The sequence below is a fragment of the Phascolarctos cinereus genome, unplaced genomic scaffold, assembly GCF_003287225.1.
Source record: "Phascolarctos cinereus isolate Bilbo 61053 unplaced genomic scaffold, phaCin_HiC Scaffold_3;HRSCAF=262, whole genome shotgun sequence".
Classification (NCBI taxonomy): Eukaryota; Metazoa; Chordata; class Mammalia; order Diprotodontia; family Phascolarctidae; genus Phascolarctos; species Phascolarctos cinereus.
Window position 1 is genome coordinate 167,696,360 of NW_027555736.1, and position 25,856 is coordinate 167,722,215.

Genomic DNA, 25,856 nt, shown 5'->3' on the forward strand with positions numbered 1-25,856 from the left:
ACGAATATGTTCTCATTTAATCAGAGTTATAGAGCCGGCAGCAATGCCAGAGACCACCTAGTTCAACTGCCTCATTGTATAGATGAAGAAACTGAGGCTGGGGGAGGTTAAGGGACTCACTAAATAAGTACGCCAATACTTGCCCTTTCTAATCAAATGGAATTTTGAACTTAGAAAGCAGGTGAAAAAGGACACTATCTCACCTTGCAAAAAATGGAAGCTTCCATTTTAAGTTAGGGCATTTTCAAGGAGAATGAATATATTGGGTGTTAAATGGCAGGACCTATGGGTAACTTCTGGAATCATATGCTAGTTGTATGTAAAGATTCCAATAAAAGGGAAAAAGAAGTGGAGGTCTGATGATGTGGAGGCAAAATTCTTGGAATTGGAGTCAGGAAGCATTTTATTTCAGACACTTCCTACCCCTGTTCGAATCTTATCCCAGACACTGATTAGCTTTGTGGCCCTGGGGAAGGCATTCAATCTCTCCAGAACTCAGTTTCCTCATCTGTTAAATGGGAATAATAACAGGGTCCACCTGATAGGGTGGTCAAAAGGAGAAAATTAGATAATATATGTTCAATCGTTAAACAAATGTGAGATATTATTATTGTTGGAACCTGTAGGTGCAAAGTCAGGAACAACAAGGATCGAGAAACAACAGAGAAGAGAACCCAGAGTTGGGAAAGTGCTAACAAGGTTTTGAAGCTTTATAAAACTCCCAATTCAATTCAACAAACATTTATGAAACATCTACTGTGGCAAAGCAATCTACCTAAACAGCCAGCACATCATAGTTCTGATCTTTATTTTAATAAATTACTCATCCAAATTTTTTAAATGAACAGAACTGTGAGATGGGAAGACTGAAGATTTATTTTACAGAAATGTGTTTGAGATTCCCATTCTACAAAATGAGAGAGATCTATAGTTGTGCCCTGTGACCATTCTTTGTGGATGCACTGAATGGTGCTATCTACAGTGGCCTTACTCAAAACAATCACGTTACTCTTCTCACCATACAATCAGCATATACAATAATATTTCAAGGAATGCAAAAATCTCATGAAGGGCCTTTTTATGAAATAACCAGCTGCAAAATGGAGGAATAACTATCCCGACTATGTTTGGGAAACAGTTCTAATCGCTCAGAGTATTCAGAAACTGCACAGGGAACTCATTTAGAACAACCCTGAATATACCATGAAAAACCAGCCCTAAGCTAATTCTTCTGATAGTACTCTTGGCTAGCTCTCGGGAGAGCTAACACTATGCAGCTGTAAAACCCCACAAAAACACCCTTCAAATAAGTTAGGTGCATACATGAAGAGCACAGCTGGCTTGCTCCCCTGGATCATCCGCTGATGTGTTTCTGTTTTTGGATGAGATTTTGCAAAGGGGAAAAGAGCATGCCTATCCCAGCAGAAAAGCCAAAATTACACTGGTACTCCCTTCACGGCCATTTCTCTTCTGACTTTGGCATCTCCAGACAGTTCTACATAGGAGTCCCTGTTGGGAGCATCCCAACATGGCCAAAGCGAAGCACAGGTGAGGCACTGATCTGCTGACTCATAACAGGTAACCTGGAATGATTCTGGGAAGGAAGAATCCCTTGAAGCACCAGGAAGGATGCATTGCTTCTGAATTTTCTGCATAGTAGTTTGGCTTAACACTGCCTCTCTGGGCATGATTTCAGAGGATAGTACAGGCAAAGGATCTCTTTAAATAATAGAGCTATTTTGCACAGTAAAGCGGAGTGTGATATGGTAAACTTGGAGCCAGAAATTCCTTCCTAGATGTTCTATCCTGTTCACAGCAGCACAAAATTTTAAAGATGTAATGGACCCCAGAAGTCATTGTAGTAAACCTGATGCGCAATGGAATCCCTACTCTAGCATACTCAGTAAGTGGTCATCTAGTCTTCACTTGGAAACCTCCAATGAGGGACAGCCTCCTGAGACAACTCATTCCACTTTTGGGCTGCACTCATTGTAGATTTTCCTGACGTCAAGCCTAAATTCACTTCTTTCCCATTGTCATCCAATGCTTCTAGTTTTGCCTTCTGGGATCAAACAGAATCATAAGACTTATCCTTTCATGTAATAGACCTTAAGACCCTTGAAGACAACTATTCTGTTATTCACTTAGTTTCTCTTTTGTGCAGCCAAACATCCCCAGTTCCTTTACTCTCTCTTCCTGCAACATAGAATCAAAGATCTTCACTATTATGCTATGCGGTAAAATGGATCAAGCACTAGGGCTGGAGTCGGTTCAAATCTGTTGTCAGACATTAACTATGTGACTCTGGGCAAGTCACTTAACCCTGTTTGTCTCAGTTTCCTCATCTGAAAAATGAGCTGGAAAAGGAAATGGCAAACCACTCCAGTATCTTTGCCAAGAAAACCCCAAATGGGGTCACGAAGAGTTGGACACAACTGAACAACAATAACAATATCTGGTTTGCTCTCTTCTGGAAACTCTGCAATTTATAAATACTTATACACTGGCACCCAGAACTGAACATAATTCTCCAAATACAGCCTGGCTCCAGAACACACTGCCTTGTCCCTAGAAAGTATACCTCTTTAAATATAGCCTGATGTTGCATTAACTTTTTCTTTTGGCTGACACCTCACTCTACTGACTTATATTGAGCTTGTAGTCCATTATGACCCCGATATTTTCTTCAGACAAATTTTTCTCTAACCATGTCACTCCAACTTATACCTGGGAAGTTGACTTTATTTGAACTCAAATGTATGATGTTTTAATTCTCTTTATTAATTAGGATCTTCTTCAATTTAGTCCAATAACTTTTAAGAAGTTTTTGTATCCCATGTGTTAGCTATCCCTTTTTCCTTTGTATTATCTACAGATCTTATAGGCATGTCATCTAAATCATTGATAAAAATATTTTACAACCAGCCTAGCAAATGAGATAATGCATTTTGCTCATAGTGGGCATTTAATGCATGTTTCTTGAATTTATCTGAGTAATGTATACAAATACCTACTATCTGTTGTTGTTTTTCAGTGTTTTTAGTTATGTCTGACTCTTTGTGATCCCTTTCTGGGATTTTCTTGGCAAAGATACTGGAATGGTTTGGCATTTCTTTTTCTAGCTCATTTTATAGATGAGAAAACTGAGGCAAATAGGATTTGGTGACTTGCCCAGGGTCACACAGCTAGTGTCTGAAGCTAGATTTGAGTTCTGGTCTTCTTGACTCCAGACCCTTTGCTGTATCCATTATGCCACATAGCTATCCACCTTGTATTTACAAAATATTATTAAAATGTAATGAGGGCGAGGAAACGGGGATTTTATCCAGGTCACCAAATTGTAGAGCGATTTCTGATAGTATTTTCAAGCTGCATAGAAACAACTGAACTTAGTACTTAGTTAAGGAAGATAATTACTTAAAATTAAAAGTCACTAAATGGTAGTTTATTCACCTCTTCCCTAGCTTTTCTCAGTCTTGGACCCCTCCCTGCTTACTATTCTCCCTCTCAGGTTTCCCATATCTGTTGCTTCTCCTTCCTCCCAACCTCCAATTGAATTGAGGATGTTTCTTGTGCTGCTTGCAAAAATTGCCAGTTATGGCTCCAGCAATTGTTATCCGTTTCCTCATCTGTGAAATGAGTAGGTTGGACTGGCTGGTCTCTAAGGTGTCTTCCAGCTCAAACAGTTATGAATCTATTATGATAATAGATGATGTGTTAGAATAAATGAAGCCTCTTTTGATCACTCCCTTTTTGGAACCTCCCTAGGGTAAGTAGCTTACACCTTGAGCACCTAGAACAGCGACTGGCACATAGGTGCCTAATAAATGCTTGTTTTATCGATAGCTTAATTACTTCTTTTTCCCCCCTATTTCTTCCTCCACTGTTTAGAATCCTGCAGGGGCCTGGGCAATAAATACGTGGTTGACTGACCTGCTTGTCTGTCCCAGTAATGCAGCATCCATCTTTGTTTTAAAAGTTTTCTTTCACAAACCAGGAATGAAGCAGCAACTGAAAACAGGGTTACAAAGTTTCCCCTAAAATGTGTTAGAATGCACAGGAATGCCCTTCAAGTGTTCTTTTAGTTAAGGGGGGGGAGGGACAAGAGAGATTCAGACCACATACAAATCTCAGCTACCTAGGACAGAGTTTCTGAAATTATGGATTATTCATGACAAGTCCCATTTTAAGTTCTTATTAAGAGTTAGCACCTAATCTAAACTAATTAAGTCTTCACAGTATGGCTTCATTATGTTGTTTGAAGTGTTGTGAATTCTCAGAACACTGGATATATCCATATGCAAATATATGTATAAAAACACATTTCAGAGTCAAATACAAATTATTTTTTGGGATCATCCATAGAACAAACTCTGCACTTTTATAACCCTTTCTATTTCTTGAGAGGTAGCTTGGTATAAAGAATAGAGAGCTGGCTGGAACACCACAATTAAAGTTCCATCTCTGACATATACTAGGAAACAGTGCAGCTAAAAGTGACCTAGGGCTTTTGGAACATCCTCTATTTCAGAGAAAGTGCTCACCTGCATTGATAGAGGGAGTTTCTTTGCCTGATGATTTTCTTAAACTAATGAAATCACAGGTGAGGTCTTTATCCATATGTATATATGCATGTGTGTGTGTATATATATATATATATATATATATATATATATATATATATATATATATATCAAAATGCTTTTACCTATATTATTTCACTCAAAAACCTAGGGCATTCAGAAAGGGCTCCCCCTTCTGGTGGGGAGGTGAGCTGAACCACAAAAGAAAAGCTAGCAATTATAAAGTATGTAAGTGCTCAGTGTCTCAGTTTATCCAACTATAAAATGGACTAATAATAACTTCCCTACATATTTTACAGAGTGGGTAGGGTCACACAACAACTCTGTAAAGTAGATGAGGAAGTTATTATTAGCCCCATTTTATAGTTGAAGAAACGGAGGCACTGAACACTTAAATACCTTGTAATTTCTATCTTTCTTTATGGTTCAGCTCACCTACCTTTTGGAATGGGAAGTCTTTCCTGCATGTCTAAGTTTTTGTGCTTTCTCCCTTTTCAAATTGTCTTGCATGTACTTAGCAATTTACAATGTCCATATTTGCTTTTTGTCCCAGAGAATCTAGTGCCCTTGTTCCTGGGAAGAGAGCTTACTACTTCTCTCCTTATAGTCCCAGTGACTGACAAGATCAAAAGTCCCTTCCCTGACTACTACTTCCCTTTATTGATTTTATCCCCCTATTGGAAGGTAAGCTCATTGAGGGGAGAGACTGCTTTGTTATTATTTTCATGTCTCCACTGCCTAGGGCAATAACTTTCATATGGAAGGTGCTTGACAGATGATTTTGGATCTGCTTAAAGTCATAGTGCTAATTAATGACAAAAAGTAAGCAGAACCTGTGATATGAGTCATATCAGACCTCTGATGTCCTGTCTAGAAACCATGGGGCACTGAGAGGTTGGCTAACTCTCCTATAGTCACAAAAGCAGGTATGTGTGAGAAGCATGAATGATGATGGATGCCAGACCATCTTGACTCCAAAATCTGCTCTCAACCCATTAGGCCATGCTGTCTCACTATGTTAATTACACACACACACACACACACACACAGAATGCACACATACACATGCACACACTACATATGTACACACACGTATGTATATGTGTATATATGCACACAGTACATACATATGTTCATGTATAATTTTTGTATAATCTTTTATTTTGGGGTACATATTACTTGCCTCAGTTGAATATAAGATCCTTGAAGACCAAGACTATTTTTGCTTTTGTTTTTGTCTCTCTTGCACCTGGAATGGTGTTTGGCATATAACTGATAAATTAATATTGAATGAATGGACCAGCAAATGAATGAATAATATCTTTTAGAAAATAGTAAAAAAAAAAAGCAGCTTAGTACTTTGAAGAACAAATTCACTATGTGCTAATTGTCACTTAGCTATCTAGTAGGTATCTGTTAAATTCTGTTACGATGTTATTAGAAGTTTTCATGGTAGTAGAAGGTGGTGACAAGAATATCACAATACAAAAGAAAGTTTGAAATGATGAGTCTTGTGTTCTAAATTATCTTGCTGTATCATGTAATTAATCAAGGCAGGAATTTTTTCTTTCCTGAAGTATGTTTCCTAACACCTTGTCTAGGAAGGGAGTACTTATCAGTTTCCCTGAAGCTTTAGCCACAGTTTTAAGGTTTTCACTGAGGGTTTTGCCTGAATTTCAGCCTTCATGTTCTTTCTTTTAATTTTATCCCTAGGGTGCTAACCAGGTCTTTAGAACTAGATCTTCTTGTACCAGGGAAATAATTTCTTTTCTTTGTGAGTGTTTACATAAGGGGCCTAGGGTAGTGATGAAAAGAACATTGGGAGGGAATGGGAGTGGGAGTAAGGAGGATGAGGAGAGAAGAAAGAACATTGGGATCTGATTTAAGAAGAGCTGAGCATGAATCCTGGCTCTCATTAACTAGCTATATGATGCTTGGTAAGTCCCTTTTACCTCTTTGAGACTCAGTTTCCTCATCTGTAGATTTGGCTAATAATACATAATAATATCTGAACCTTGCAGTGTTGTTGTGGAGAATTTGCTTTGTTAACCTTATAGTGCTTTATAAATGTGTTATAATTCTCTGCATAATTCTAAGGTGTTGTTATAATATCCCTTCCCTAATTTTCAAATAGCCAAGCTCCACATTCTTAATTTTTGCTAATAGTTTCCCATTCATCAGAGTTCTGACTTCAAAGAATGGCTTTATGTAGTTTTTATGATGACTTGAAAAGTTTGGAAAGGATTTTTATGAATCTTATATGAAGCTCAATTACAAAGAACTTTATTTATTAGAACATTAAATTAAACTTGGCTGACATAAGCCTATTAATTGTTGTTTTAAACAACCACATTCTCTTGTAGTGTTTTGATGACTCTCAATTTAGGTCATGTCCATAACTACACAAATCAGCAGACTAGTAAGGTTCTGGCTTTGTGGCCTGTTCTAGGAGTGATGTTCCTTTGACTCTCTAAGACATTTTAGGCAGGAGGAAGTTTTTTAATTGTAACTGATAATTACAAGATTTCCACAAAGAACCAACTTTCCCTGGGCTAGGCCATGAGATGGGTGGAATTTGGCTGTTTCACCCAACCTCCCGTTCCTTACTTTTCACCCCCTCAGTGACAACCTCTCCCTTAAATAGAATATATTATATACTACTTAATATATAAAATATGTCTTGTTCTGCACCTTGAATCTAGCACTTCTGTCAGGAGATGGAAAGCACATTTCATCACTGGCTCTTTGGAATCATGGATGGTCATTATATTGATTAGAGTTCTTACAGCTTTCAAAGTTTGTCTTTAGAGTATTGATACATATACATTGTTCGCTTGCTTCTGCTTATTTCATTCTTCAGTTTTTGAAAGTCTTCTAAATCGTTTATTTTTATAAAATTGATGTTAGCATGTAAAAATACTTCTGGCTCTGTTCCCTTTACTCTGAATCAGTTCACATAGTCTTTCCATGTCTCTTTGAAATCATCTATTTCTTAATTTCTTATAGCAAAATAGTACTCCATTTTATTCATATATTATAATTTGTTTAGCCACTCATTGAGTGACGGACATTCTTTCAGTGTCTAGGTTCTTTTTCTGCTGCAGAAAGAATTGCCTATTTCTTGGATTTTTATGGGGTATGGGTGTAGTAGCAGTATGTATGACTAGGTCAAAAGGCATGGACTGTTTGGCAACTCTTTGTGTATAATTTCAAATTCCTTTCTAGAAGGGCTATACACTTACCACTAGCGTATCAATTACTCTATTTTCCCAGAGCCCCTCTAATATTATCATTTTTATTTTTAGCCATCTTTTTCAAGAAGATGGACATAAGGTAGAATTTCAGAATTGCTTTAATTTGCATTTTTCTAATAAGGAATGATTCATAGTATTTTTTTAATGTGGCTATAGACATCTTAGCTTCTTCCCTTGAGAATTGCCTGTTCATATCTTTCGACCATTTATCAATTAGGCAATGGCTCTTCTTAAAAGTTTGAATCAGTTCCTTATTCTTTTGGATTAGAGACCTTTATCATACTGCAAAGATTTTTCCCAGTTGTTTCCCTTTTAATTTTAGAATTATTGGTATAAAACCTTTTTAATTTTATTTAATCAAAATTATCCATTTTATCTAATATAAGCTTCCCTATCCCTTGTTTAAGCATGAACTTTTCTTCTTTCCATAGATCTGATAGGTAATTTTTTCCTCATATCTCTAATTTCTTTTATAATTAGGTCATGTATTCACCTGCAGTTTATCTGGGTATAAGATGTGAGGTATTGGTCTAAATTTATTTTTTTCTCTATTGCTGCTGTCCAATTTCCCCAGGAGTATTTACCAAGTAGTATGTCGTTATCTCAGTAACTGGAGTTTGTGTTTGTTGAATACCGGGTTATTATTTTGCATACCTAAGCTGTTTCAATGATTGCCCTTTATTTTCTTAACCAGTACCAAATTGTTATGGGAATTACTGCTTTGTAGTATAGTTTGAGATCTGGTATTGCTAGCTTTTCTTTCTTCCCATTTTTTTCCCTTGAGATTCTTGATGATTTTTGCCTCCATATGATTTTTGTTATTATTTTTTTAATACTATAAAGTTATCCTTTAATAGTTTTATTGGCATAGTACTGAACAACCAAATTTAGTTAGTATTGTGATTTTTAATTATATTGACTTTTCTTGCCCATGTACAAATAAAATTTTCCAATTATCTAGGTCTGTCATTGTTTCTAAAAACAGTGGTTTGTAGTTGTATTGATATAGTTCATATGTGTACCTTGGTAAATAGTCTCCCAAATATTTTATACATTTGGTAGCTATTTAAAATAGAATTTCCCTCTTTCTCTTCCTACTAAGTTTTATTGATAGTATATAAAAATGCTGATGATTTGTATGGATTTATTTTATATCCAGCAAATTTGCTAAAGTTATTAGTTGTTTCAATTAGTTTTCAGTTTATTCTTTAGAGTTCCTTAAGTATAATATCATATTATATACAAAAAGTGATAATTTTGTTTCCGCTTTAGCTATACTTATTCCCTCAATTTCTTTTTTGTCTTATTGCTATGAATAGCATTTCCATTAATATGTCAAACAGAAGTGGTGACAATGAGTTTCAATGTGTTGCCCCAGATTTCATTGTAAAGGATTCAAATTTTCTGTTACATACAATGGTTTTAGATATATGCTATTTATCATGTTAAGGAAAAGTCCATGTATTTCTATGTTTTCTAGACTGTTTTTCTTTTTAAATAGAAATGGGCATTATATTCTGTCAAAAGCTTTTTCTACATCTTTTGATATAATCATGTGGTTTTTGTTGATTTTGTTATTAATATGGCCGTTTATAGTTTTCCTAATAGTAATCAAGTCCTGCATTCCAAATATAAAGCCAACCGGATGATAGTGCATTATCTTGTGCATATGGTGTTTTAGACTCCTTGCTAATGTTTTGTTTACAGTTTTTTGCATCAAGATTAATTAGGAATATTTGCCTATAGTTTTCTTTTTCTGTTTTTACTTTCCCTGGTTTATGTAAAAAGACCATATCTGTATTATATAACAAATTTAGTAAGATGGCTTCTTTTGCTACTTTTGCAAATAGCTTAAATAATAATTGAATTAATAGTTCTTTGAACATTTGGTAGAATTCACTTGTAAATCCATCTGGTTATAGAGACTCCCCTCTCCCTCCTTTGGAAGTTCAATTATTGCTTGTTGAATTTCTTCTTCTGAAATTGGGTTGTTTAAATTCCCTACTTCTTGTTCTGTTAACTTGGGTATTTTATATATTTGTAAATATTAATTTTTTATTTATTGTTTTTGTTGAAATTTGTTGTGATTTTCATTTTCATTTTTGATATTTTCAATTTGGTTTTCCTTTTTAATCATATTAGCTAATGTTTTTGTCTTTTTTATTGTTTTATTTTTAATCCTACTACTATGTATTAATTCAATGATTTTTTTGGTTATTGTTTATTTCAATTTTTTAAATCTCTACTTTGTTTTTCAAGATTTCTATTTTGGAGTTTAGAGCTTTAAAATTTGTTTGTTTTCCAGTATTTTTACTTGATTCACAATTCATTGATATATTTTTTTTCTCATTTCATTCCTTAAAGTGTTTAGAGAAGATACATTCTCTTCCCTTCAAGGAATACTTGGCTGCATATCCCAAGTTTTGGGATATGCATTATTGTCTCATTATTGTCATTATCTTTTATCTATTGTTTCTAAGATTTGTTCTTTGGCTCAACAATTCTTTCGGACCAGATTATTTAGTTTCCAGTTGATTTTTTAATACTTTTGCAGGGGTCGTTGGAAAAATATGAAACTTGAGTGAATAGAGGACTTCCGGATACTCCTGACAGAAATAAATAAAGCCAAGAAGAAAATCTAAAATATAAATATGGGAGTCAAGAGAAAACTGCAAAGGTAAATGCAAGTGAACATGATAAGAGACTTTGTAAGGATGAACTATTTGCATTTTAATGGGGGCATGGGTAGGAATGATGTTAAAAGAGTTATTTCAGAATCCTAATGTTACAAGGGGTTACAGAAATAGTCAGTTAAGATAGGGTAATGTCTACATGATAGGGATACATCAGTGATTTCATTGATATAAAGAACTCCATGGTGAGGAATCTCTCTCTACCAATGCAGGTCAGCACCTTCTCTACAACTTAAAGGTTTAACCTGTGTTTCAAGGCCATATGTAGCCCTCTGGGTCCTCCAGTGTGGCCCTTTGACTGGATTCAAACTTTAGAGAACAATTTGGATCCAGTCAAAGGGCTACACTGAAGGACCAGGAGGGCCACATGTGCCCTGGAGGCCACAGGTTCCCCATCATAGTTTAGAGAGTTGCTTAAAGTTGCTTAAAGTTGTTAAGTTCCTTGTCCAAGGTCTTTCTGGCTCAGAGACTGGCTATCTCTCAGGATGCCCACTGTAGGAAGTTAATTCTTCTTGCAAAGAAAACCTGGGAACTTTTCTCCAGAGGGGACTGAATTGTCTAAGAAGAAAAATCTAATTCATTTTAATGCACCTCAAATCAAGAAACATTTTATTAAATGCTTATTTCATATAAGGCTCTGTGCTAGGCACTGGGAATATAAAGATGAAAACACAGGCCCCCACACTCCAAGAGCTTACATTCTCCTGGGGTGATACAATGTGTGCACAGCTAGGTAAGTACAAGATAATTTGATTATGGAGAGAACAATAACAACTAGAGAAATCTGGAAAGATTTACCTTAGGAGATGTTTCCTGAGCCGAACCTTGAAGTAGCCTAGGGAGTCATCAGGTGGAAAAGAAGTGGGAGTGCGTTTTATGCATGAGGCAGCCTGTGCAAAGGAATTCAGGCAAGAAGTGGAATGCTGAACAAAATGGTTTTTCACTGTCAGTCCCTCATGCCTGGAATGCATTCTCTTCTTAACCTCTACCTCAAAGAGTACCTCTCTTACTCTAAAATGCAGCTTAGACACTGTTTTCCACATAAAACTTTTATGACCTCTCCCCTCCACCCCTCCACCATTGCTAATGCCATTCCTCCCACTATTTTGTTTATATGTAGTAAAGCCTGGGTTATTTTTCAAGTTCCTGCTCTGTGGAAGGAGACATGAATCCTAATTGGTAGAGAGAATGCTAAGTGCCAATGTGATGCTGAGTTCTTGTGTAAGGAGAAGAGTTGGTACCATGGCTTCTTTGGGGAGAGACACATGGTTCCAGACACCATTTTGGAAAGATATTTGGAAAGACTTTGGTCATTGCAGACATGTAGGGGAAACGGATTCACTGATACGTCCCTGATTTCCAGATTGTCTCCTTAGAGACTCTGGAGAGAAACTTTCTCATGGGTGAAACTTGGCCCTTTCTCTTGGGTGAACTGAGATGTCTTGTCTTCCCCCCATTTAAAGAGCTCATTCATTCTTGTGTATTTTCTACTATATTGTAAATTATGGAATTTCTCTGTTTTTTGTTTGCTTGGATAAATGGGATCACTCACTGTGTGCCATTTTTGATGGTCCTTTGTGTAATTAGTGTTTGGTAGAAATGGGCCTAGATAATGGTTATAAGCTTAAAGCTATCCCTCTCCCCAAAGAATAATCAAGGAAGTGGATTTCCTTCTGACTCCCCTCTCTACAATCATATGCAAAACCTGAGATATTTGAGTGGGTTAGAAAGATGTAAATCTAGCCCAATATGCTTCTTGAATATTGGGAAAAGGAGTGAGTGCCCAGTCATAGGTCTTCTTTCACTTTCCTGAAAACAAAAGTTAATCTCCCTTGGAGAAGGTGGGACAGATTACAGAGAAATCTGTCCGTGCTGCTAATGACCCTCTACACATTTAAATAGCCCATGTCGACATCTAAGTCTTACACGGGCACACATATTTTACACATGTTTACAATTAATCACTTTATATTTATGCTGTATCTATTTATGAATGTAATTTTTTCTCCCCCTCTAAAATGTATGCTCCTGAAGAGCACGGGTTGTTTTAGTTTTTATACTTGTATCCTCAATGTTTGGCACAGTGACTGGCACACAGTAGGAACTCAACAAATATTTGGCTGACTACCTGATCTAGGGAACACCAAGTAACCAGTTTGGCTGCAATAGAGAATATGTAAAGGGAAGACTATGAAATACGCCTGGAATGGTAAGTTGAAGCCTGGTTGTAGAGATCTTTAAATTCTAATTTGAGGAGTATTTGCATTTTATCCTAGAGCAATAGGGAGCCACTGAAGATTTTAACCTATCCAAATCTTACTCATTTTTCAAGGTGCAAGGCCTGTCTTTTCTTGACCTGAAACCTTCTGGACTATTCCAGCCCGTAGTGATTGCTTGTCTCTAAATGCTTCTTTCGTAGAGTCTGGCCATCACTCACTTGACTTTTCAATATTCTTGGTATTGAATTGCTTTGTATAATTTTATTTTGTTTCCCCAAACTATGTTATAAGCTCCTTGGGGGCAGGAATGATAAGTTATCTGCTTGTTGTTGTTGTTGTTGTTATTGTTGTTTTAATAATTCCTTAGCAGCTAACAAGCACATAATAGGTGCTCAAAGTCAAGTGGCTATTGACAACTACTTGTTGATAACCACCAATTAGCTGGAACCAGCTAGCTTTGATCCTCAGCTCTTCCCATCCTCTTGCATATTCTTTTTCCCTAGGGAGTTCTTTGGTCATTGATAATCTTGGATTTTAAAGCAACCAACCCAAAAGAATTCTGACAGATCTAGTCAGATCTGATTTGGAATAGATGATTATGTTTCTGTCTTCTGTCAACATTTTCTTTCTTCCACATACAACACACAGTGAATATTTATCCTTGCAAAGATAGCTAGAGGCCAATAATGAGATACATTTTCCTTATAAAGACACAGACATCATTACTTATTTCTAGCCACCTAACAATTTTCCCAAATTGCCCTTCAGGGACGAAAATTCATATGGTTTAAGCCTAGAAGCAAATGAGAATGTGAAAGCCATGACTATTTGCAGGGTCATGGGGAAGTAGAATATTGAACAGAATCATTATATACTAGTAAATTTGATCAGTTTGGCTTGCCAAGGGAAAGTCAGACAACTGAAATTCCATATATGTATACACACACATATACAAAATGGGGCAGCTAGGTGGCACAGTGGATAGAGTACATATAGAGATAGGCCTGGAGTCAGAAAGACTTATCATCATGACTGAAACAACTGAACAACAACAAAACCAATATATGTAAATAGGTATATATATGTATGTATATTTGTGTGTATATATACTAAATTCATACCATATAGAATTAAATACATATATATATATACATATATATACACATAGACTCATATATGCAGGCATATGTATACATGCATATATACATGCACGTATGTATTTAGTTCTTAGTAATAATTTTTGCCTTCCCTTCCCCAATAACACCCCCCCCCAGGACCTCATCTCTACTTTCCATTTTTACTGTTTATGTTATACACAGAAGGATAAAGTGAGTATTTGAGAAAACGGTCAGGTTAGTCAAGGATTATTCCTTAATTTTTCTTCATATTGCTCACTAGAATTTTCCAGGCAAAAGAGATGCTGTGATTTTTCATCTGGATAATCATTTCAATAAGTCGTTAAGTATTTACAGGTCCCTAAGAGGAATAACCAATAACTTTTGTACTTGGGACACATTGCACTGAATTCTGGGGGGTAGGAGAGTGAGGACAGAAGATGCCAGGGCTTCTTTAATTTGCTGCCAGGGAGGCCATAGGGCTTAGAAAGAGGTCTTCTGTGGGGTAGGACTGTTTGGGTGAGGAAGCCTTGCCCCAGGACATCAATAGGCCACCGCTGAAGAGGCTACCAAGGAAGAGGAGCAAAGCAGAAGGCATTGGGCCTAGGTTATAGAGGAATAAGCTCGGGATATGGTGGTGGAAGGGAGAAATCTCCTGTTCTAACAAATTGTCTTTCTAACTAGGTGCTAAGCTCAGTTGTTTCTATACTCTTGAAAATGGCTAGTTCTGTCAGACCCTTTAAATTTTAATGCTCTGGGGCAAAGCTCCATTTGCTATATCTGATTTAGGGCTTTGAGTATGTATAAAGTGTCCACTATATGTTCAGCCTCAATTTTCCACTTACCTTTGCTGCTGTAGTCTTTTTCCTTATTAAATTTTCTTTTAAAAATGTGATTGACAACTTTTATTTTTTGCATTACCTCCATTCCCCAATATATTTTTCCTTCCCCTCCCATTATAAAGTCATCCCTTTTAACAACCAATACAAAAGATAGAGAAAAAACAAACAACTAACCAACTGACTAACCAAAGAAAAGTAACCAACACATTAAACAGTTCTGACAGTCTGTGCAAGGTTTCATATACATGGTCTGCAAAGAAAGGACAATAGTGGTTCATTTCCCTATCCCTTTTCTATAGCCAGGTTTGTTTACAATGATCACACAGGATTGAGTTTCCTTTGTTCTGTTCTTTCCACTTACATTATTGTAGTCATGTTTATTGCTTTCTTGGTTCTGCTCACTTTATCAGTTCATATCTGTCTTTTCAGGCTTCTCGGTATTCTTCACATTTATTGTTTCTTCTGGCTCGGTAATATCCTATTCCGTTAATGTGCCACAGTGTGTTGAGTCATTCACCAATTAACAGTGGACTGTTTTGTTTCCAATTCTTTGCTACCACAAAAGTACTGCTGTAAATATTGTGTGCACGTATAGAAACATGTACATACATATGTGTGTATATTGGTATGTAAGAGACCTTTATGTTTTTGACCATTTTGTGGTTTATGCCCACCAGTGAGATCTCTGGGTCAAAGAATATAGATATCTTAACTATCTTTTCAAGGATCGTTGCTTTCCAGAATGGTTGGTGTGGCCTTTTTTCAACCACTAATAAATGAGGACATTTTCTCTCTCTATGCCAACGTTAGAAGTAGGTATTTACTTGTTGCAACATCCAGCAAGAATTTAATCTTACATGTTAAACTTCATAAGAAGGCTTTTCTTTCCCTATCAATAAAGGTTAAAATACACACACACACACACACACACATTTTCCAGTAATTTTCTTTCTCCAGGCCTCAGTTTCCTAATCTGTAGGATGAGGAGATTGGCCTTGAATCTCTCTAAAATCCTTTTTAGCTCTAATGATCTGTTACTCTTTTGCTCTCTCTTTATCTTTTAATAGTAATCAGGGAGGTAACTCAAGCAAGGGGCTATTGCTTAAAGTATTATTATCCTCTAGCTCTGACATTAGGATCAGGAAGCTTCTGGGGTTCAAAATTATAAAGCCATTTTGAACAAGTGACTTGACTGTTTATAGAGTGTCACACAGAACTCAAATCTGGGAATATGGCAAGTTACATAAGCAAGAAATTTGACAGTGAGGGGAGCAAGGAGAGTCCCAGAATTTATCTTTCTTGTCTTCTCTCTCCCTTATCTCTGATTCCCATAAAGGGATCTCCCCTATCAGATTTGCCTTTGAATTAGAACTATTTTGGGGTACCTGCTATGTCTCTGCAATATGTTTCCAAAGACAAAATAGATAAAAGATAAAGATATGTGGCCATTTAATGCTCTTTATTATTTGCTATAGAAATAAATGCATTAGGACAGAGGAACAGAAAATTCCTAAATAATGTGTATCTCCTATTTTATACATTGAGGCTTTGGTGAGGATTATAGAATGGTCTTCTTTTTCAACTTTAGGCACCATAATAAAACCCAATGAAAACTTTTAAAATAAAAAAAAGAAACAGTCATACCTAATGAATGAAATAACTATTCATGTTGCCTCAAGAAGACAAATCTAATACAACAGCATCATCAGGCACATGCCTCAAAGATTGCCTTAAAGATACATAAATTCACATGATATTTAATCTTTCATCAGAACCCCTGTTTAATTTCTACTGTCATTTACTTGACTGAGACCATGTGGTATCTTGAGAGCATGTACTTTTTTGTCAGTTCTCATCTGCTTGCTATCAACACACCTATACTGAAGGCCATCCATTTCAATACACTGATTTGTCTGCCATTAAGCTCCCCACTACTCCCCACCAAGGAAATATGGGAGCAGGGGGAGGAGAAATTCATTCTCCATCTGCGGCCCTGAGGATTCATTACAGCCCCCTCCTACAGCTCAAAGGCAGAAATGAATTTAAGCTTTTTATTTGTCGATACTGATCCAAGTAGTCATTAAAATCTAGGGCTGAAGTGTACAGCCATCTACAGATTTATGTATCTGGTAAAGGAGGCTGACCTGACTTTCTCTCAGGGATAGAATTGTTCCATAGGTCTGCAAAGCAGAGCTCTAGAGTACTCAATTCCATCATGTTTATCTTTTTGTTTAAGCTAAGCTGTAAGAGTGACCAATGATTACTTCTTTCTTGTGTCTTGCTGTTTGTAGAAAATGAGTTAAAACTATACTTAGCATGAAAATTATATTGAATATAAGTTAATCTTTTCTTCATGATGTTAATTATGATGATCTGGGACACTTTTAGATCTACCACACCTTCTAAATTAGCCATATGTCTTCAGACTACCACTCTATACTCTGTATAGAGCACTCAGCTGGGTGCTGAGGAAGAGAGAAAATTTGAATAACCCACTCCCTGCCCTTATGGAACTTTCAAGCTAGTAGGGGTATAAGAAATAAATACAGATCACCATCATACTCTGTGAGTCATGAGGCATGACTCGTTAAACAAAGTGTTTTGTGAAGTTTAAGGGGAAACACCATTACTGTTGGAAACAGTTGGGGAAGGTTTCATAGAGGAAGTAGCTGGTATTTGAATTGGGCTTTAAAGGACCTGATAGAAATTGAAGAGAAACTTAACACCCAAAGAGGAGAGAATACAGAGTGCGTGGAGAAGAATAATAGGAGGTAAAACTAAAAAAGTAGATTGGTCCCAAATTGTGGAGAGCCTTGAATGTTAAGTAAAGAATGTTGAACTTGGTAAGGAATAGGGATCTATTCAACATTAGCTATCAATCACAGCATCAGCATTTCAGAATGGGAGAGGACCTCAATGTCTATTTAATCCAACAAATCACTGATAAACAATTCTCTTTATAGCATACCAGGCAAGGCTTAGCTTGAAAACATCCAATGAGGGTAGAATCTGTTAACTCCCAAGGCAGCTTGTTTTATTTTTGGATAACTAATTATTAGAAAGCTTTCCTCTTATATAAAGCTTAAATCTTCCTTGTTACAGCTTTCTGTTCATTGCTTCTAGTTCTGTCTTCTGGAACCAAAAAGAACAAATGTAATCCCTCTTCTAAACGACAGCTTTTCATATACTTGGACATAATTACCATGTTCCCTCCCCTACCTCCCCTCCCCATCTCCTACACTCTAAACAACCCAGTTCTTTCAAGTGATCTCTATTTGACATAAACTTGGGGCCCTTCACCATCCACCCCACTCTGGCTACTTTCCAGGTCATCAATCTCTTTCCCAAATTGTGAAAACGATACAGAATAGTCCAGACGGAATTTGACCAGGGCAGAGTACAGCAAATGAAAACCTAGTTCTTTTTTGGTTTTTTTTTTGCCAGCCACATCATACTGTCAACTCACATTGAGCTAATCCACTAAAACCCCCAGATCTTTTTCAGATGAATTGCTACCTTCCAATCTTATATTTGTGAAATTGAGTTTTTGGACCAAAGTGTAAGATATGCTTGTTAATTCTTGTCATTACTTTTGGTCCAGTGTTCTAGCCTGTCATGATCTTTTTGAATTCTAACTATAGCTAGTGTCCAAGTAAAATGTGAAAGTTCTGGCTAATGACTCAGTTCCTATTGATATTTAGGAAAAGCTGGTTTATTCGAAGTTTCTATGTAAAGAAATAATTGTAACTCATATTTATATAGTATGGCATGATGATATATTCCACATAATTATCTCCTTTGAGCTTTCTAAAAATCCAAATATTATTAGCCTTACTTCATAGATGAAGATATTAAGTCTCAGAGAGACTACAAAACTTGTTTAAGGTCACACAATTTGTATGTGACATAACCATGAAGTAGCTCTGAGTCCAGTACTTTGTATTTAGCAAATAAGTAACTACATACTAGAGAAATATGATGTAATATCAAAAGAAGATGCTTAGAAATAGAGAGAATGACATTTTCTTCACTTTAAAAATCTGCAGGGGGGTCTAGATGGAGTTTGTTTTTCCTTAGGTTTTGTGTATTCCTAAGGAAGAAGTATCCATATTGCACAGAATACAGAATATTGTCTGTTAAAAATAACAATACTGTACCTTTTGTTAATAATGATCTAAAATCAAATAAGAGATATATGACTCCAATTTATATTTATGTTTTAATGGCTGTATAGATATTGGCCCATCTGCAAATTGGCATTTTAATGAATAACTCAATTAAAACAGTGAGCTAACACAACAATGGATTTAACATAATTTAAAAATATAATTTGCTATTAATTTAACATGTACATGTATATATATATATATATATTTGACCTGGAAACATCCTTCTCTCTGACCTTGGACATGTCTGCCAATTTGTAGATGGACTGATTGTGGTTTATAAGCCATAATACATACTACATATACTTAATTTTTCTATCACAAGTACTTTAAAAATTGATTTTTAAAAAAATTTGGAGTTGGGAATGGGAGGGCAGAAAATGGCTAGCCAAAGCTATGTAGGAAGCCACATTGTGGACGAACTAAAGGTTTGGAGTGATCCTTACTTCTAACTAGGTAACATCCCCAAAGTCTCAGGTAAGTCTGTTGGCTAGCTTCTATTATATGATGAGTGGTTGTCCTTCCAAGTCAGCCACACTTTTCCCTACTCATATCTACTACTTCTCAGAAAAAGATCCTCCTCCCCACTGTTCAAAGTACTTATCCCCACAAGGGCAGTCCTGATGTATTAAATATCTGGGGTCTGAGTCACAAGCTGACACTTCTCAGATATTCCAAGGATGGGAAGCCAGCTTTATAATGATGCAGGAATCTGGTTTGGATGACAATGTAATTTTCTAGTTAAGTCAGAAACATTTTAAATATGGGAAATATTTTTGATATTATAAATAATGAAAAAAATCCCATTTTCACTGTAATTCTCAAGAATATATGAACTAAAAGGCAAGATGAGGCAGACTGAGTAATAGACATAGGCATTTTTTGGTGAAAATAGCTCTTGAACAGAAGACAACTTTTGTCTGGGGTTTTTTAGGTATCAGGATGGGAACTGTTCTCTAGGATGAACAGCTACTCTAATGTCACAGTTACCAAGGGCCATCGTGCCAAAGGAGGAATGCGATGCCATTCTGAATGGCATATCTAGGTGTGGACCTTAGCTAAATTATGAAGTTGGGAAAGTTGGTGTTTGGTATCTTCCTACTTTCCTCCCTGTACCCCTTTCCTATCCAGGTGCTGCTCCTCCAACTCAGATTTCCCACAACCCCCAGGTTGTGTCCTGTATCTCATTTTTTGCCCTTCAATGGGCTGACAACTATTCTCTGATAAGGTATTGATTGATAATTAGGATTTTAAGTAATCTCTTCTTCCCAATATCTGAATATTGAAAGGGATCGCTTGAAAACCTAAAAGAATGATGTTGCAATGGTGGAAAATATACAATACATACATGTATATGTATATGACACATACATATGCACATATGTCCAGTAAACACATATTACATATGGGCTAAGGACTGGACTCATGATTTTATTAAACCACACCCCCCCCACACGCATACACACACAAAATGTGTGTGGGGTGAAGCATAGTAGAAAATATGTGCACAAGTCTCATCTTTGACTCATACTAGGTATGTGACCCTAGGCAAATCACTTCATCCTCCAGGGCTATAGGTAACTCTCCGAGACTTTAAGTTGAAGAGAAAGTACCAGACTGAATTGTTGGAAGGAATTTCCTTACTTGGAGAGTTCCCTATGCCAATAAAATCATAAGTCTAGTCCTTATCCCACATACATATATTTCATACATGCAAACATATATATGTGTATACATACATATATACACACACAAACATATTGTGGCATTTTAAAAGTTCAAGAGACAATTTCTTGGTAATTAATCATTTTATCAATGATGTCAGCATTTTCAATAAAAGATCAGTGGCACTGTCAATTGCCAAAGACAATCATGGTAGCAGGTTCATGGCTTATATGCCCTTGGAAGAGGGGTGTTCCGGAGGGTGGCAATCAACTTTGATTGGTTAATGAGGGGTGGATTTTACAAGGAGAAGTGAACTCACTCCAAAGACTGGCTGAGAGTGACATCATGTCACTCTTGGACAGAGAGATTATCCCTATACCCAGATGATGCCCACCCTGGACAATCTGGACAAAGAATCTATATCCCCCACCCAAGTCAGAGCTAGTGGTAGAGTAGCAATACCCAGAATGAGGATAATGTTAGCCCTATCCTTGAGAGATTGGACAAGGAAATAGGACAGGGAAAAAAAGCTGAGGTTTCCCCAGTTTTAATAATTGGCTATTAATATGAGAGACATAATAATTTCTCTCAATATATAACATACATACATAGTACACATATAACACACGCAGTTACCACCACATCTGTTCTGAGGAGTTTGTATATGAACACTTAACATGAAATCACTAAAGATTGCCAATCCTGTCTAATGAAAATAGATAACAATAATGATAATAATAATAATAATAATAATAATAATAATAATAATAATAATAATAGCTAGCAGCTATATAACACTTTAAGGTTTGCAAAACACTTTACAAATAGTATCTTATTTTTACCTTTAAGAGAACCCCAGGAGGTAGGTGCTGGTATCATCCCCATTTTAGAGATAAGGAAACTGAGGGAGACAGAAATTAAGTGACTAGCCCAGATTTACACAGCTAGTAAGTGTTTGAGGCTATATTTGAACCCAGGTCTTCCTGACTCAGGTCTAGTGCCAGGAGGCTTTTGGTGGCACAGTGGATTGAATCCTGGCCTTGGAATCACAAAGACTTGAGTTCAAATTAGCTTCAGACATGTACTAGCTGTGTGACGCTGGGCAAGTTACTTAACCTCTTTCTGCCCTCAGTTTCCTTAACTGTAAAATGGAGATGCTAGTAGTACTTACCTCCCAGAGTTGTTGTGATTCCCAAATAAGAAACTATTTGCAAAAAGCACTTAGCATAGTGTCTGGAACATAGTAGATTCTATGTAAATGCTTATTCCCTTCTCCTTTCCCCATCTACTGTATACAAGCAGATGTGTAATAAAATTCACTAGTAGGGAAGAGGGAAAAAGAAGCTATAGAAAGGTATATAGCTATATACAAACAGATATAGCATTACATCAAAACACATGCAATAACAGAAAAATGCAAAACTAGTATCTTCCAAATGTTTGGCTCCTTTCTAATACATGGTCATTTGGGTCAAATACTATGTTACTTAGATTGGCTTCCAATATGTGGTCATGTAATGAAAGGCCAAATAGAACAAATTTGTGCATATACAGGCTAAGGGTCAGAGGCGAGGTTAGGGAAAGAATTTTCAGTCTGATTAGAGTTCTTCTGTCAACTTCAAATCCCAACCGTAATGTTTCACGGATATATTGCTCATATAATTTGAAAGAGTCTATTTGCCACAGATGCTTCAACAACGAATACTTTTCTCAACCAAGACCTAACCTGGTCAGGACACTTTTCACACACATACTCCCGGTACATGCACGTCCTTGACTGGCTCCTGTTTCCGTTTAGATCTTGTTTGAGTTGTGCAGAAGCAGGCCGGGATATCCTGTTTCGGTTCAGATAGCGCTACTTCTAATTTTCTGGTGACTGCCTTATATCTATCTTGCATAAGGGCAGGCTATTAAAACCTGGATTTGTATTCTGGGAAATGGGATCTTCAAAACAACATTGCTCCTTGCTTAGTGACCTTTAGAAATGCTCTATGTCCTTCCCAGGACATGCAAAATCCATTCCAGTTCCTTTTAAATGTCTTCTAGAATGCTCTTCTTAATGTTGTCAACGAATCATGTAACTATTTACAAACAGAATTATAACTATAGTTTCAGCCTAGGGGGAGGGAACATAATTTGTGACTAGGTATGTTTTGTATAATAGTAATTGTCCTAATGTCATTATTTTGGGGGTAATTAGTTAATTATGAATCTCTTAATTTTGATGTTTCTAATTGAGGTATTTGGTAGTCAGGATGAAGCATGGGAATACATTTGCTTGAGTCCCTCTGGATTGTTCAGAAGTTATGTATGTTATCTGAAGGTATTTGTTCCAATAAGGAAGAGAAGAGGGAAGAAACTTTTTAAAAGAAACAGATCTTTTCTAAATTGGCCACGATTGGAATTCTTTTGCTCCATTACCTCAGTGGTGCCTGCCAGCCCCAACTAGTTCCTCCCTCCTCATCTTGTGGTATGATTTACCACATGGGACATGGGATCATTACCAAACCAGCAGATTCCAAGTCTGAAGTCAATGGGAGGAAGTCCAATCCAATGGGGAGATGTGTTCTACTTCCTTCACTCATGTATCAAATAACACTCAAACTAAGTAAAAAAGTTTTGCAAAGTTTCAGATTTATTTCTCCTTTACCTTATAATGCCAGTGGAGATCAATTTTAGCACTTGTCCATCACCCTGGAGTCATGTGCTGGGAGGCTTAGGGGACTGAGATTTTCAGAATATTACTTCAAATTTTCCCCTTTCCTTTGCAGTTTAGACACAATTTTCATGACCTTGATTTAGAAACAGACTCTGAGATGGCTGGTTCCATTCTGTGCTAGAAATAACATTTCAAAGAACAAACATTAAGTCTATATGGCTACTGATCTGCTTAGAAATTGATTAGCTTTCACAAATTAGCAAAAAGAAGGGCAGCTAGGTGGCACAGTGGGTAGAGCACCGGCCCTAGAGTCAGGAGGATGTGAGTTCAAATCTGGCCTGAGACACTCGACATTAGCTGTTCCCCTGGCCAAGTCACTTAACAACATTGCCTAGTCCCCCAAAAATTATCGAAAAGAATCACCTTCGGTTCACAAATGCCTTCTGTTCACAAAAGAAGGTTACAAATGAAGCAAAATATATGTCTTGCAAAACTGTGTTGGGATGAAATCTCGACACTTAGAACAACTTCTGAGAGCAACACTTCTTTATAGAAGAGAAGTTATTGTGTAAGGTGCTGAGGTTGTCATTCATTTCAAATCAGGATAAATATATTAAGTACCTATAGGGTACTTTGCTAAGTAATGGGCATAGGGAAATTAAAAAAAAAAGTCTTTTCCCATACATTTGATAGGATGTATGGATAGTGGGGGTGGGGATAGGACATGTATACAGATATCTGGTTGTTGTCCTTCATTCTCGAAGAGGACCAAAATGACATCACTATGTTGGGGTCAAGGTACAGTGTTTCTAACTGTGGCTGATCAGACCAATCTGAATTCAGAAAGCTCTACCACAGGTTGGGCACAAATAGTCCATATGAATGTTTGGAGTGGAGATGGGTCTAAATTTGTGCATCTCACATATTTGAACTACTGCAATTCTGCTTTGCTCACACAACACAGTGTCCTCTTTAATGTGGGCATGCTATGCTGGGTGGTCCTGTGGCAGTGTCTTCCATGTCACACAATTAATTTTAAAATTCTTCGGAGAGACCTTGAGAGTATCCTTATATAGCTTCTTCTGACCTTCATGTGAGCACTTGACTTGTGTGAGTTCTCTGTAAAATAATCTTTTTGGCAAACACCTGGCATTCAAACAACATGGTCAGCCCGTCAGAGTTGTGCTCTCTTTAGTAGAGTTTGAATGCTATAATATAAGGTAAGGACTGATAGAAATAAAGAAGAGATATAGACCAAATGCTTTAGCAACATCTGAGAAGGGAAAGAACACCACTGGCTAGGGAGATCGGGAAAAGTATATAAGAGTTGGAGACAAGTGAACCAAACCTAGCAGCAAAGGAAGAAGTGAGGATAAAGTACGTTAGTGCACAAATTAAATAAAGATACACTTCAGAGAGAGGCTAACGGTCCTCAAGATCAGATGCTGTTCAAGTTCTGAAGACCCCAGTTGAAATTATTTGAATTCAACTAACATTTATTTTGTGCAAGACACATCACACAAAGATAAATTAACACACACATATTCTATAATTTAGAAATGGAGGAATCTAGAGATATCTCAGTGGCTTTAATAAATATAATCCTAGCAGATACTTCGAGGTGGAGAATAATAATGGGGCATGATTATAGGTTTATTTTTGTCTTTCTTTGTTTCCCCAATCTGTTGTATTCCTATTCTATGCCTCTGCTTTAAAACAAACAACAACATAAAACCCAAAACCTATCATCAATAAAAACAAAACAAAAAATGAAAAACAAATGAACAAATAAAAAATCAATTAGTTTATGACATTATAGTAGGTACTTAATCTTGTTCCCAACTTACCCCACCCTATGGGTGATACCAGAAATTCCTTTCACAGGCAATAAGTCTCATTTTACACTTAAAAGATACATCTCCAAAAATGCAAATTGCCTTCAAATGTGCAATCTGACTTAGATTCATGTTTAAATGTAAATACCTCCACTGCCCAATTTTTTTGTTACCTGCAGATTTTGACAGAGGATATAGAAGAGCTTTGGGTGGAAAAAAGTAGAGGGGAGAAAGGTGTAGAGAGAAAACAAAAGGGAGTCTTTCCTCCCTCTTTCCTTCAAATGGCTCTATTTCTTGGTAGGGGTTTCTGATAAAGGAGGAGAAAGCAAAACTTTTTGTGATATTGGATGAGACAGGATGAGAGGGAAACAAGAAGGATGTGGATTTGATGTCTCGCCAGTTATTTATTGAATGGAAGAAAGCAACAGGAACTCCTGCCAGTGAATTAGTGCATAGGCTCAGAAAAATCAGCCTTTCAAGGCTGATGTCCTCATTAAAGATTTTAACAGAAGCTCAGGAATATATCGCCCAGGCTTCACACAGAAACATATGGAGCAATCTACATGGTCAACCTCCCACCCCCAAGGTCTTACTGCTGATAGAAAGGCATTACCTTTTGTCACCTGGGAAATAGTTATTCACTTACATAGTAGCGGAACTTTTCTTGTTGAAATAATATAGAAAACCTGGCCTTAACTAATAATAATAATAATTTTTAAAAGCTTGTACTTTACTACACTGACATGCAACATCATTTGAAATCTACAGGGGATTTCTTACTTGCTGAGGATTATAGAGTGTGAGAAAAAAAAACCTAGCAAAACA